This window comes from Coregonus lavaretus, assembly GCF_964263955.1.
Source record: "Coregonus lavaretus genome assembly, chromosome: 22".
NCBI lineage: Eukaryota > Metazoa > Chordata > Actinopteri > Salmoniformes > Salmonidae > Coregonus > Coregonus lavaretus.
In genome coordinates this window covers 7,898,391-7,910,562 of record NC_140009.1, presented here as the reverse complement: position 1 = coordinate 7,910,562, position 12,172 = coordinate 7,898,391, and the positions used below count along the sequence as shown (strand labels likewise).

The 12,172-nt window shown below is 43.3% G+C and overlaps 1 pseudogene across 1 annotated transcript in view; it reads left to right on the top strand.

The window, feature by feature from the left end:
- LOC311149482 (extracellular sulfatase Sulf-2-like) overlaps positions 1 to 12,172 on the top strand; it is a 43,857-nt pseudogene that overhangs the window by 9,395 nt on the left and 22,290 nt on the right. Inside the window, exons 3-10 of the transcript in view lie at positions 219 to 454; positions 1,541 to 1,792; positions 3,436 to 3,532; positions 3,813 to 3,907; positions 4,194 to 4,259; positions 6,014 to 6,183; positions 6,290 to 6,432; positions 7,222 to 7,345. The product of the transcript in view is annotated as an extracellular sulfatase Sulf-2-like (transcript). The remainder of the gene's footprint in view (positions 1 to 218; positions 455 to 1,540; positions 1,793 to 3,435; positions 3,533 to 3,812; positions 3,908 to 4,193; positions 4,260 to 6,013; positions 6,184 to 6,289; positions 6,433 to 7,221; positions 7,346 to 12,172) is intronic.

The window sequence follows — 12,172 nt, the reverse complement described above, 5'->3', positions numbered from 1 at the left end:
GAATATGCCTGTGTGTGTGTGCCTGTGTGTTTGCTGGCGTGTGTGTGTGTGTGTGTGCGTGTGTGCGTGTGTGTGTGTGTGTGTGTGTGTGTGTGTGTGTGTGTGTGTGTGTGTGTGTGTGTGTGTGTGTGTGTGTGTGCGCGTGCCTGCGTATAAAAATACACTATGTGATTCTCTCAGTGTTAACCCCTGTCCCCCTCTCCTCTCTCCCTGCAGAGGTGGCAGTGTGTTGAGGATGCTACAGGGAAGCTGAGGCTGTATAAGTGTAAGGGCATGGTCAGCACTTCTGCAGAACGGAAGGAGGGCCCTGCCAACATCAGGTCCAAGTACTACCCCCAGCACAAAGCAGAGCGCAAAGCAGAGCGCAACGCAGAGCCCGACAACTGCAACTGTGACCAGTTCCCCAGGTTCAGACTCAGCGCCTTCAACAAGAACAAGTTGCTTTCCAAGAAGAGTAAGTGGAGTGGACAGAATGTGACACATCTTTTTCTCTCTTACTGTACACCCATACTGTACACTCATACTGTACACTCATACAGTGCACTCATACTGTACACTCATACAGTGCATTCATACTGTACACTCATACTGTACACTCATACTGTGCACTCATACTGTGCACTCAGACTGTACACTCATACTGTGCACTCATACTGTACACTCATACGTGCACTCATACTGTACACTCATACTGTGCACTCATACTGTACCATACTGTGCACTCATACTGTACACTCATACTGTGCACTCATACTGTACACAGACACTCTTATCACGCACTTCTCACACTCGTGCAAACACACTAAATTCTGCTTTACAAAATGTTCCTCACTCATCAACCTTGCATGAATGCAGTGTCGCTCACTTCTTATCATTGATGTGGTATATGGGCGCCACAATGTGGAGATAATGACAACTTCACCTACAATCATAATTTAAAGGTCCTGTATGTAACTTTGTGGGGAGAAATGTGAATTATAGATCTCTGATTCTCATTGAAAGTAAGTCTGATAAGCTGTTGATTCATTCTATGTGTGCTATTCCTATGCTTCCTGTGCTGAAGTTGATCTTTTGTTTCGTTTTTACTTTTGCACACCAGTTTCAAACAGCTGAAAATACTATATATTTGGTTATTGAAAAATATTTAACAGTGGTTTAGATTGTACAATGATTCTCTACACCCCTCAAATTCAAATCTGGACATCGAAGCCAGTTCCACTGCTATTTTCATTGTACCCCTCTAATCAGGGACTGATTTAGACCTGGGACACCAGGTGGGTGCAATTAGTTATCAGGTAGAACAGAAAACCAGCAGGCTCCGGACCTCATAGGGTAGGATTGAAATACCCCTGCTCTACACCACTATGCCTTGTTTCACATAAACTGAAATTAGGTGAACATGATAAAATGTTGGCAACCAGGAAATGGCAGAGCGATTTCTACATATTGTGTCTTAAAGAGTCTCATGGGGCCTGATAGGGCTGGTATACTGACTATGTAGAAATCCCTCCAGTAACTCACCCTGCTCTCTTCCTGACAGAGATGAAGGCCGTCAAGAGCTACACTCGTAACCGTTCCGCCCGCTCCGTGGAGATGGAAATAGGAGGGGACCTGTATGCTGTAGACTTGGGGGATGGCTACCAGCCTGTACTGGCCCCCAGGAACCTCAGCCAGGCCCGGGGCCACACGAAGACACTGAGGACGACTTCAGTGGCATGGGGTTCACAATCACCCCCAGGACTAGCAGCAACAGTCTAGCTATAGTGCCTTCTGGCATCAAAGTCACACACAGGTCAGGGAGTGTGTTGAGGGTCTATGTGGATGGGTGGGTGTGTTTGTTGTGTGTTAGTACTGCATGTTGAATGTGTTGTTAGTGCTGCATGTTGAATGTGTTGTTAGTGCTGCATGTTGAATGTGTTGTTAGTACTGCATGTTGAATGTGTTGTTAGTGCTGCATGTTGAATGTGTTGTTAGTGCTGCATGTTGAATGTGTTGTTAGTGCTGCATGTTGAATGTGTTGTTAGTGCTGCATGTTGAATGTGTTGTTAGTGCTGCATGTTGAATGTGTTGTTAGTGCTGCATGTTGAATGTGTTGTTAGTGCTGCATGTTGAATGTGTTGTTAGTACTGCATGTTGAATGTGTTGTTAGTACTGCATGTTGAATGTGTTGTTAGTACTGCATGTTGAATGTGTTGTTAGTACTGCATGTTGAATGTGTTGTTAGTACTGCATGTTGAATGTGTTGTTAGTGCTGCATGTTGAATGTGTTGTTAGTACTGCATGTTGAATGTGTTGTTAATGCTGCATGTTGAATGTGTTGTTAGTGCTGCATGTTGAATGTGTTGTTAATGCTGCATGTTGAATGTGTTGTTAGTGCTGCATGTTGAATGTGTTGTTAGTACTGCATGTTGAATGTGTTGTTAGTGCTGCATGTTGAATGTGTTGTTAGTGCTACATGTTGAATGTGTTGTTAGTGCTGCATGTTGAATGTGTTGTTAGTGCTGCATGTTGAATGTGCTGTTAGTGCTGCATGTTGAATGTGTTGTTAGTGCTGCATGTTGAATGTGTTGTTAGTACTGCATGTTGAATGTGTTGTTAATGCTGCATGTTGAATGTGTTGTTAGTGCTGCATGTTGAATGTGCTGCATGTTGAATGTGTTAATGCTGCATGTTGAATGTGTTAAATCACTCCGCCATTTCCTGGTTGCTAAAATTCTAATAGTTTGCCTAACTTCAGTTTATGTGACAAAAAAAGGTAAAGTGTAAAGCAGGGTTTCCCAAACTGGGCCAGGACCGAGTTCTGGAAACACATGTATAGAGCAGGGGTGTCAAACTCCATAGAGGGGCGAGTGTCTGCTGCTTTTTGGTTTTTTCTTTCAGTTATATATAATAAGCCCAAGTCAACCAGGTGAGGGGAGTTCCTTACTAATTAGTGACCTTGATTCATCAATCAAGTACATGGGAGGAGCCAAAAATCCGCAGACACTCGGCCCTCCGTGGAATGAGTTCGACTTGTGTGGTGTAGAGAATCATTGTACCATCTAAACCGCTGTGAAATATATTTTCCATAACCCAAAAACATGTATTTTCAGCTGTTTGAAGCTGGTGTACAAAACCGAAAGTAAAATCAGCAAAAACTAAACTTAAGAACGGGAAGTAAAGAAATAGAGCACATAGAAAATATATATTGCTTCTTAGACTTGCTTTCAATGAGAATGATAGATCTATAACTCACATTTCTATGTGAATTTGGTCGGGTCGCCCAAAAAGTTACATATTTCAGCTTTATTACTGCATGTTGAATGTGTTGTTAATACTGCATGTTGAATGTGTTGTTAATACTACATGTTGAATGTGTTGTTAGTACTGCATGTTGAATATGTTATTGTGTTCTTAGTCATTGGGCTAAATGCTCACTGTGCATCCTGTCCTCAGGTGCTCTATCCTGGCCGATGACACGGTGAAGTGTGATACAGGGATCTATAAGTCTGTGCAGGCCTGGAAGGACCACAAACTCCACATCGACCACGAGGTCAGTTTTCTCAGCCACTCACATAACCACAAAACAATTATGCTTTATTCCTCAATGCAGTTGATTATCTTCAGTGGTCACAGTGATTTGTGTAATGACAATCAATGACTGCCAATGAAATCAACTGTGTAATTATGAATTAATTGAACGGGTGGTCCTGGGAATCGAACCCACTATCTTAGCTTTGCAAGTGCCGTGCTCTAAAAACTGAGCTATAGAGGACCACGTCATTGTGTTGTGACATTTCTCTATCTAATCTAATGTCCTGCGTCTCTCTCAGATTGAGACCCTGCAGACCAAGATCAAGAACCTGAGAGAAGTCAGGGGTCACCTGAAGAAGGCCCGCCCAGACGAGTGTGACTGTATCCGCTACATGTAAAGACAGAACATCTCTCTCTCTCCTCTCCTCTCCTCTCCTCTCCTCTCCTCTCCTCTCCTCTCCTCTCCTCTCCTCTCCTCTCCTCTCCTCAATCCACAGTTCACGTTGCACAACTGGTTTATTACCAACATCCACACACTAAACGCCAGCATTACATGCATTTACAGTAAAGATAACAGGACTCTACCAGACTCAAATAGCTTTTTTTCATACCCCCCGTGGTTCTCCCTGCAGATATTCATCATAAAAGGCTGAATATGTGAATATGTGTCTGTGTTTCAGCTACAAGTCTAAGTACAAGAGTAAGCTCAGGCACAAACACAAAGGAGGCAACATTCACCCATTCAGGTAAGGGTGTGGGTTTGTGTTGTTTATCATGTGTGTATTTCGTATAAGAAAGGGATGTGTACAGTATGTGTTCTTATGACTGTGTAATTATTGTATATGTACAATATACTGTATGTGTGTATCAGTGGAGGCTCCTCAGAGGAGGAAGGGGAGGATCATCCTCCTCAGTGAATTTCATTATTTTTTTAGTTGTAAAAACATTGAGAAAGTTATCCTTTTTAGATAAAACTATACTAAATATATTCACATGTCACCAAATAATTGATGAAAACACACTGTTTTGCAATGAAGGTCTACAGTAGCCTCAACAGCACTCTTTAGAGTAGCACCATTGTGTAGCCGGAGGACAGCTAGCTTCCGTCCTCCTCTTGGTACATTGACTTCAATACAAAACCTAGGAGGCTCTTGGTTCTCACCCCTTCCATAGACTTACAGTAATTATGACAACTTCCGGAGGACGTCCTCCAACCTATCAGAGCTCTTGCAGCATAAACTGACATGTTGTCCACCCAATCAAAGAATCAGAGAATGAATCTAGTCCTGAAAGCATAAGCTACAGCTAGCTAGCACTGCAGTGCATAACATGTGGTGAGTAGTTGACTCAAAGAGAGCGAAAGACAAGAGTTGAATAGTTTTCAACAAATTAATTTCTTCAAAAATGAAGGAGCAGCAAGAGAGAAAGATTTCTCTATTTTTTTCACTTTCAGTTAAACTTACTTAGCTATCAAATGGGACTGGCTAGTTTAGTTACTCAAACACCTGGCTCAAACAGAGGGACGCTATGTTAGCTAGCTGGCTATGACTATCCAACACAACACTGGAACTCTTACAAGTCAAGGTAAGCTTTTGGTTTTATTAATTTATTGCCACCGGGGCCCGCCGGTCTAACTGCTTACTGACTATACGCTGTAACGTTACTGCATGATTGTAGCGGGTTTACTAACGTATTAGTTCTATTAGCTATGCTGACTAGGACGTTACTTTAGCCAATATGGGGACAACGATGTAGGCTGTGTGTAGCGGTTATGACATGGTTTGGAAAGGTTTCGCCTTCTCACATACAGCTGATGTATTCTGCCGATTCTGTTGAAAAACGTTTCTTAAACGGAAGCAAACGAAACGGGTATAAGAAATACCGGAATTTGTCCAATAGAAACTCTCGTTTGCAACTGTTGGACTAGTGATTACACCCTATATAAAATATATGTAGGCAAGAGTGTGCAAGGCGGTATTGAATGTCACTGGCTGTCCATGTGTCACTGTCTGTCATCTCACATTTTTCACTCGACCTGTGTGCATCTACTTTGTAAACTTTCATTCATAGGCTAGGTTGTAGCAACCTCATGATGGGTATAGGGAAAATGTGAGTATCATTTAGTAGCCTAAACCTATCGCTGTTACATTTAACTGGGTAAATGGAATATGAATGACAGTCATCCAACATGCTGTAATAGAAATAAGGCCATGCTCATGAAAAGAAAATCGTCCTCCCTCATCATAAACGGCACTGACCGCAACTGGTGTGTGTGTGTGTGTGTGTGTGTGTGTGTGTATGTGACTGTTTCATTGTGTCACTGTAGCTCAGTTGATAGAGCATGGCGTTGTGGGTTCGATTCCCATGGGGGGCCAGTATTTTTTAAAAATGTATTCACTAACTGTAAGTCGCTCTGGATAAGAGCGTCTGCTAAATGACTAAAATGTAAAATGTAAAATGTAAATGTAAAATGTAATGTGTGTGTGTGTGATGTTGTCAGGAATGGACAGGATAAGGATAACAAGGCGTGGCTGCTGAAGGACCAGAAGAGGAGGAAGAAGATGAGGAAACTGCTGAAACGTCTGAGGAACAACGACACCTGTAGCATGCCTGGTCTCACCTGCTTCACCCACGACAACCAGCACTGGCAGACCGCCCCCTTCTGGACCAGTAAGACCATGTACACACACAGGCGCACACACACACGCATACACACACACACGCTTGCACAAACATACACACACACACTAGCACTGATTATTGTCTCTGTCTGCAGTGGGTCCGTTCTGTGCCTGCACCAGTGCCAACAACAACACCTACTGGTGTGTGAGGACCATCAACGAAACTCACAACTTCCTGTTCTGTGAGTTTGCGACTGGCTTCCTGGAGTACTTTGACCTCAACACAGATCCCTACCAGGTCAGTGCTCCTCCTCACCGCTATCACTCACTCCTCTGTAAAGATGGTTTCTAACAGAGCCATATATTTAGAATATTGTTCTAATTCTAGACATCCAGTTACATAGCATTATTTATAATTTATATTCCCCATGGAATGTCAATGGGGCGATAACATATAATGTTGTAATGTCATGTAAATGCATCATAATGCAGAAACCTCAACATCCCAACTCTCTAAACACATTGCTCTGGTTTCTAACATTATCTAGCCTTTAGCCCTGTTTTCAAGATGGCACACTGAAAATGATCTATTGTATAACATTTTATATTTACGTCATTTAGCAGACGCTCTTATCCAGAGTGACTTACAGTTAGTGAGTGCATACATTTTATTTGTTTCATACTGGCCCCCCATGGGAATCGAACCCACAACTCTGGCGTTGCAATCGCCCCATGCTCTACCAACTGAGCTACACAGGGCCCATAACAGCTGGAGATGCTCTTATGAATTCATGTTAAAACAATTATGAAGACCAGCACTATTCCCCTCTATCAGCCACCCAGTCTGTCTCTCTCTCTCTCTCTCTCTCTGTCTCTGTCTCTCTCTCTCTCTCTCTCTCTCTCTCTCTCTCTCTCTCTCTGTCTCTCTCTCTCTCTCTCTCTCTCTTTCTCTCTCTCTCTCTCTCTCTCTCTCTCTCTCTCTCTCTCTTCTCTCTCTCTCTCTCTCTCTCTCTCTCTGTCTCTCTCTCTCTCTCTCTCTGTCTCTGTCTCTGTCTCTGTCTCTGTCTCTCTCTCTGTCTCCCTGTAGCTGATGAATGCTGTGAACACGCTGGACCGAACCGTCCTAAACCAGCTCCATGTTCAACTCATGGAGCTCCGCAGCTGCAAGGGCCACAAGCAGTGCAACCCCCGCACCCGCACCCTGGAGCTGGGTGAGTTCATCTCACACACATACAAACACACACACACACAATGTCAGGTTGATGTGGGTTGTGACTACAGAAGAATGATCTCTGTTTGGTATCCTCATCACCATCATCCTCTCCACCAAATCCAAGTCCTGCCTTGCTTTGTGTTGCTGTTTTCACCATCATGTACCAATTTTATTACTGCATCTTAAACGATTACAACCCCTCGCTCTGGAATGAGTTTTGTTCCTTTTAATTAAGGTCAATTCAGTTGAAACTCGTTTTCTTTACATTATTTGAATTTCAGACACCATTTTGCATTTTAAACAACTGCTTCTTTCTAACCCGTTTAAAAGCCTCTCTCAACACAGTTAGACCTACATGGCTTAACTCGGTCTCTGTGCCTTAACTGATAGGAATCTGTTCCTATATTCTCTAACCACTGCTATTGTCTCTTCTTCAGGAGGTAAAGAGCGAAGCAGCTTTGATGAATACAGGTATCTTTACTCATTGACATAAACACCACTCAGCACTTAACTATTTATTAGGTATTAGTACTATATCAGATTAATATAAACATTCCTAAAAGATAGTTTACTATCTACATGGTCTAAAATACGTTGACAGAATACACAACACTTAGCGAATACATAGAGTTTGTGTATATGGGCGATGTGTGGGGCGATGTGTGGACGTCATTGGAGGTTGGTGGCTCCTTAATTGGGGAGAATGTGCTCGTGGTAATGGCTGGAGCGGCATAGGTGGAATGTTATATTATACATAAAACACATGGTTTTCTATGTGTTTGATGCCATTCCATTTGCTCCGTTCCGGCCATTATTATGAGCTTTTCTCTCCTCAAGCAGCCTCCTGTGGTGGACGTGAGATTGACAGTGTTTTGGTTTTGTGCTCTTTCTTTTCTCTCCTCTTTTCCTCTCTTTCTCTTCCTCTCTTTCTCTCCTATCTTCCTCTCTTTCTCTCCTCTCTTTCTCTCTTTCTCTCATCTCTTTCTCTCCTCTCTTTCTCTCCTCTCTTCCTCTCTTTCTCTCCTCTCTTCCTCTCTTTCTCTCCTCTCTTTCTCTCCTCTCTTCCTCTCTTTCGCTCATCTCTTCCTCTCCTCTCTTTCTCACCTCTCTTCCTCTCTTTCTCTTCTCTCTTGCTTTCCTTTGCATCTTTGTGTAGCCGGCGCGGTCTGCTCGTTGCCGACTACTGCGTTGTGTTCCGGTGCACTCAAGACAAGACACTGGCGTACTTGAAGGCACTTTATTGTGTACAAATCTCTCAATCTGTTCAACATCAAAGAGAGAAAATGTTCAAAACTCTACCCTCGACCAGAATCCGCCTCTCTCAGTCGAGTACAATGCAGACTCAGTATAATCACATTCAAAAATACAAGGAATAAAATACAACATAATTGGAAAATAAACATTGCATCTGGTGTATATCTTATGTATGTGTCATATTGCATGTTATCTCTGCCAAAAACTCTGAGCTTTTAGCCTTTACATTAATACTGTGCAACATGACATAAACCATCTTTCAAATAGGTAATACATACAGTAATATGCACGAAGCAACATGTAATCCTTCACATTTGAGCTTTTCAGTGCCATTAAACACTAATCAATACATGAAAACATTTTAAATGAACACGTATTTTTAACCTGATATAGGGAATACATACCTGTTCAACATCAAAGAGAGAAAATGTTCAAAACTCTACCCTCGACCAGAATCCGCCTAACATAAAAAGAACAACGTGGGCTTCGTCACAAGAGGATAGAATGACGATTGCTAACTTACAGCTAAACAAAACACGAGGTTAGCTAAGTTAGCAATTTCTCAAACTCTCAAAAATAGCTAAATTCACGACACAGCTTGATTAAATGTACGTACACTCATCATATAATATACATACAAGTTACTATGTGCACTGAAACGTTTTAGTTTTAACAGGTATATCAAGTTTATATCACGCCGAAGTGAACACATACCTCTCTCAGTCGAGTACAATGCAGACTGAGAAAAGCATGACACCCCTCCGTATATAACCAAACCAACACTCTAGAGGGCGCACTTACACAACTAACTCTCCCAATATCTGTAGACTACACGAAATGCTGAACAATACAATATTTTGGTGAAATCAACTCACAAAATAAAATAAAAAATAGAAAATGAACGGTTGCAAAAATCTGTAATTCTTTGACCTGTTACATTCACCCCTCTTTAATTTCACCAAAATCCTTCACACTTCGAGGGTGGAAAATAACCAAAAACATATAGAATAAATCTCTTGTCCACTTGGTCCAAGATAGCCCTGGGACTCCATTTCCCATATACAGCATATAAAGCTACTTACAAAGTAAGTTAAAAGAAAACAGCAGTTGATCAGGCTACTGCCCCTTCTAGTGAATATGATGCCTTATACATCATATGAAATCTTGGAATACTTTCCCTCCAATATGAACATCTCATGACCCAGGTCATACTACTGGTAATAAAGAAAAAATATCTTAATCTCAAAAATGTATCTAAAATAAAGAACGGAAAGACAGTGACCTTCTGACTCCTGTAACAAAACCCTTGGTGAGTGGTTTTTGCACCATGTTCTCTATCAAGCGATCGACTGCCTTAACAACCCTGCCAGTACGTGTTCTGACAACCTGACTTTCAAACCCTTGTACTTGGGAGGGTATCTGACTATCAATCAGTGTAACAGGTGAATTGACGTCCGAAGACCCTGTCTCATCTAAGTCAGGAACATCAATTGGGGCAACAGAGTCAGTGTCAGTCATGTGCAAATCAGGGGGGTCACTGGAATCCGACAAGTCTCTCACAGGTGAGTATTCATTTTCCCCTTGGCCTCTGACCTCTTTAGACTGGGCTCTCGTGGGTGTCAGTTGAACAGACTTCCTGGACAGAGAGTGGGGCATCTCATTCTCCATCTCAGACTCATCAGCTTCTCCAATAGACTCAGAGTCAGAGGATGCGTTTAACCACGAACATGTACGGTCCTCAGAAGCATCTACTGCTAGGCCACTCAAAGCATCAACAGAAGGAGGCTGAAACTCACTGGCCACATCCGAGGCAGCTCCATTCATCTCTTCATCGCTTAGTTCTGGCATGGGCAAGAAGCTCACGTCCAACATCAAATTCCGATGAACAACTTTTGTTTTCCCACTTTCGTCTCTGACTTTGTAAACGTGAGTCTGAGGGTTCCGGTCTATGATGGTATACATAGTGGCTTCCCACTTATCCGCTAACTTCCTCTTCCCTCTCTCTGCTTTATTAGCTAACAAAACTCGGTCGCCAACGTTCAAGTGGGTTCCACGAACTCTCTTGTTGTAGCCATCAGCTTGATGTTGCTGTCCTTTCCTCACATGCTGCTGAGCTATGTCGGCAGCCACATGGAGGTTCGCCATCAGTTTCTCTGCATAGGTCTTATAATTCACCACGACTGGATCCCTCAAGACTTGTTTGAAGACCATGTCTACTGGGAGTCTGGGGACTCGACCATACATCAAATAGAATGGAGGATATCCAGTTGTTTCATGAGTGGTGGCATTATACGCAAAGGTCAAAGTCTGTATCTGTTGGGCCCAGTGTTGCTTAGCTGTCAGGGGTAGGGCACGCAACATACTGCCAAGTGTCCTATTGAACCTTTCGGTTTGCCCATTTCCCATGGGATGGTATGTTGTTGTGTGTGATTTCATAATCCCTGTGAGGCTGAGGAGTTCAGCTATGAGTTTGCTTTCAAAATTGGCCCCTTGATCAGAATGTATTCGCTCTGGGAAACCGTAGATGCAGAATACGTTATCCCATAACTTCTTTGCTATTTGCTTTGCAGTTTGGTTTACGCAGGGAAAGGCATGAGCCAATTTTGTAAAGTGGTCTGTTATGACTAACACATCGACAGATCTTTGCTTACAGTCCTCAGCACTCCAAAAATCAATGCACACCAGCTCCATGGGTGCCGAAGTGCGAATGCTCTCCAAGGGAGCTCGGGCAGCTGGTTCAGGGGTCTTTGCAAGGATACAGCGTTGGCAGCATTTCACATATTCCTTGATGTCTCTTCCCATTTGCGGCCAGAAGAAACGCTGTCGGGCGAGGTGTGCTGTTCTAGCCTGCCCTTGATGCCCAGCGAAATCATGCACACCAGCGAGAGCTTTGGCCTTCAAGCTAGCAGGCAGCACAAACTGATACCTCTTCTCTCTGCTTAATGGGTCTTTGGTTACCCTATATAGGACTCCGTCCTGGACTTTTAGATGATGCCACTGCTTGCACAGTGTCTGGGTCGTAAGAGCTAACCTCCTCCTCCCTCGCCTAGGTGGTGGCTCACCCCTCTGAATGAGTGGCAGGACTTCCCTGATAACTGGATCTATTTCCTGGCTGTGCCTCAGCTCGCCGATGGAGAGGGCTGGAAGTGTGTCTTGTTCTGAGGGCACTGCCTGGGGAAGAACATTGAGAAACTGTGTTGCTCTTATCTCTGCTCCCCTTTCCCACTCTACATGAGCTTCACAAGCAGATTTCACATGAGAGGGTTCTTGACTGCAGGCCAGCCTGTCTTGAGTGGGGTCCATAGTTACACAGCACCCTGCATCATGTGCCTGGAGACACTGGGTCTTACTCCGGAAGAGATCTTGGACTTTCTCCTCTTTGGTTCCCTCCGCCTCGGCCAAAAGACTTCCATAGGGCTCACTGATCAACCTTTGGCTCACTGATTTAGCAAACGGATCTCTACTCAGGGCATCTGCCACAATGTTCTTTACCCCAGGAATGTGTTTGATACTGAAGGTGTAGGGGGAAAGCTTTGCCACCCACCTCTGTTCGCAAGCATCAAGTTTTGGT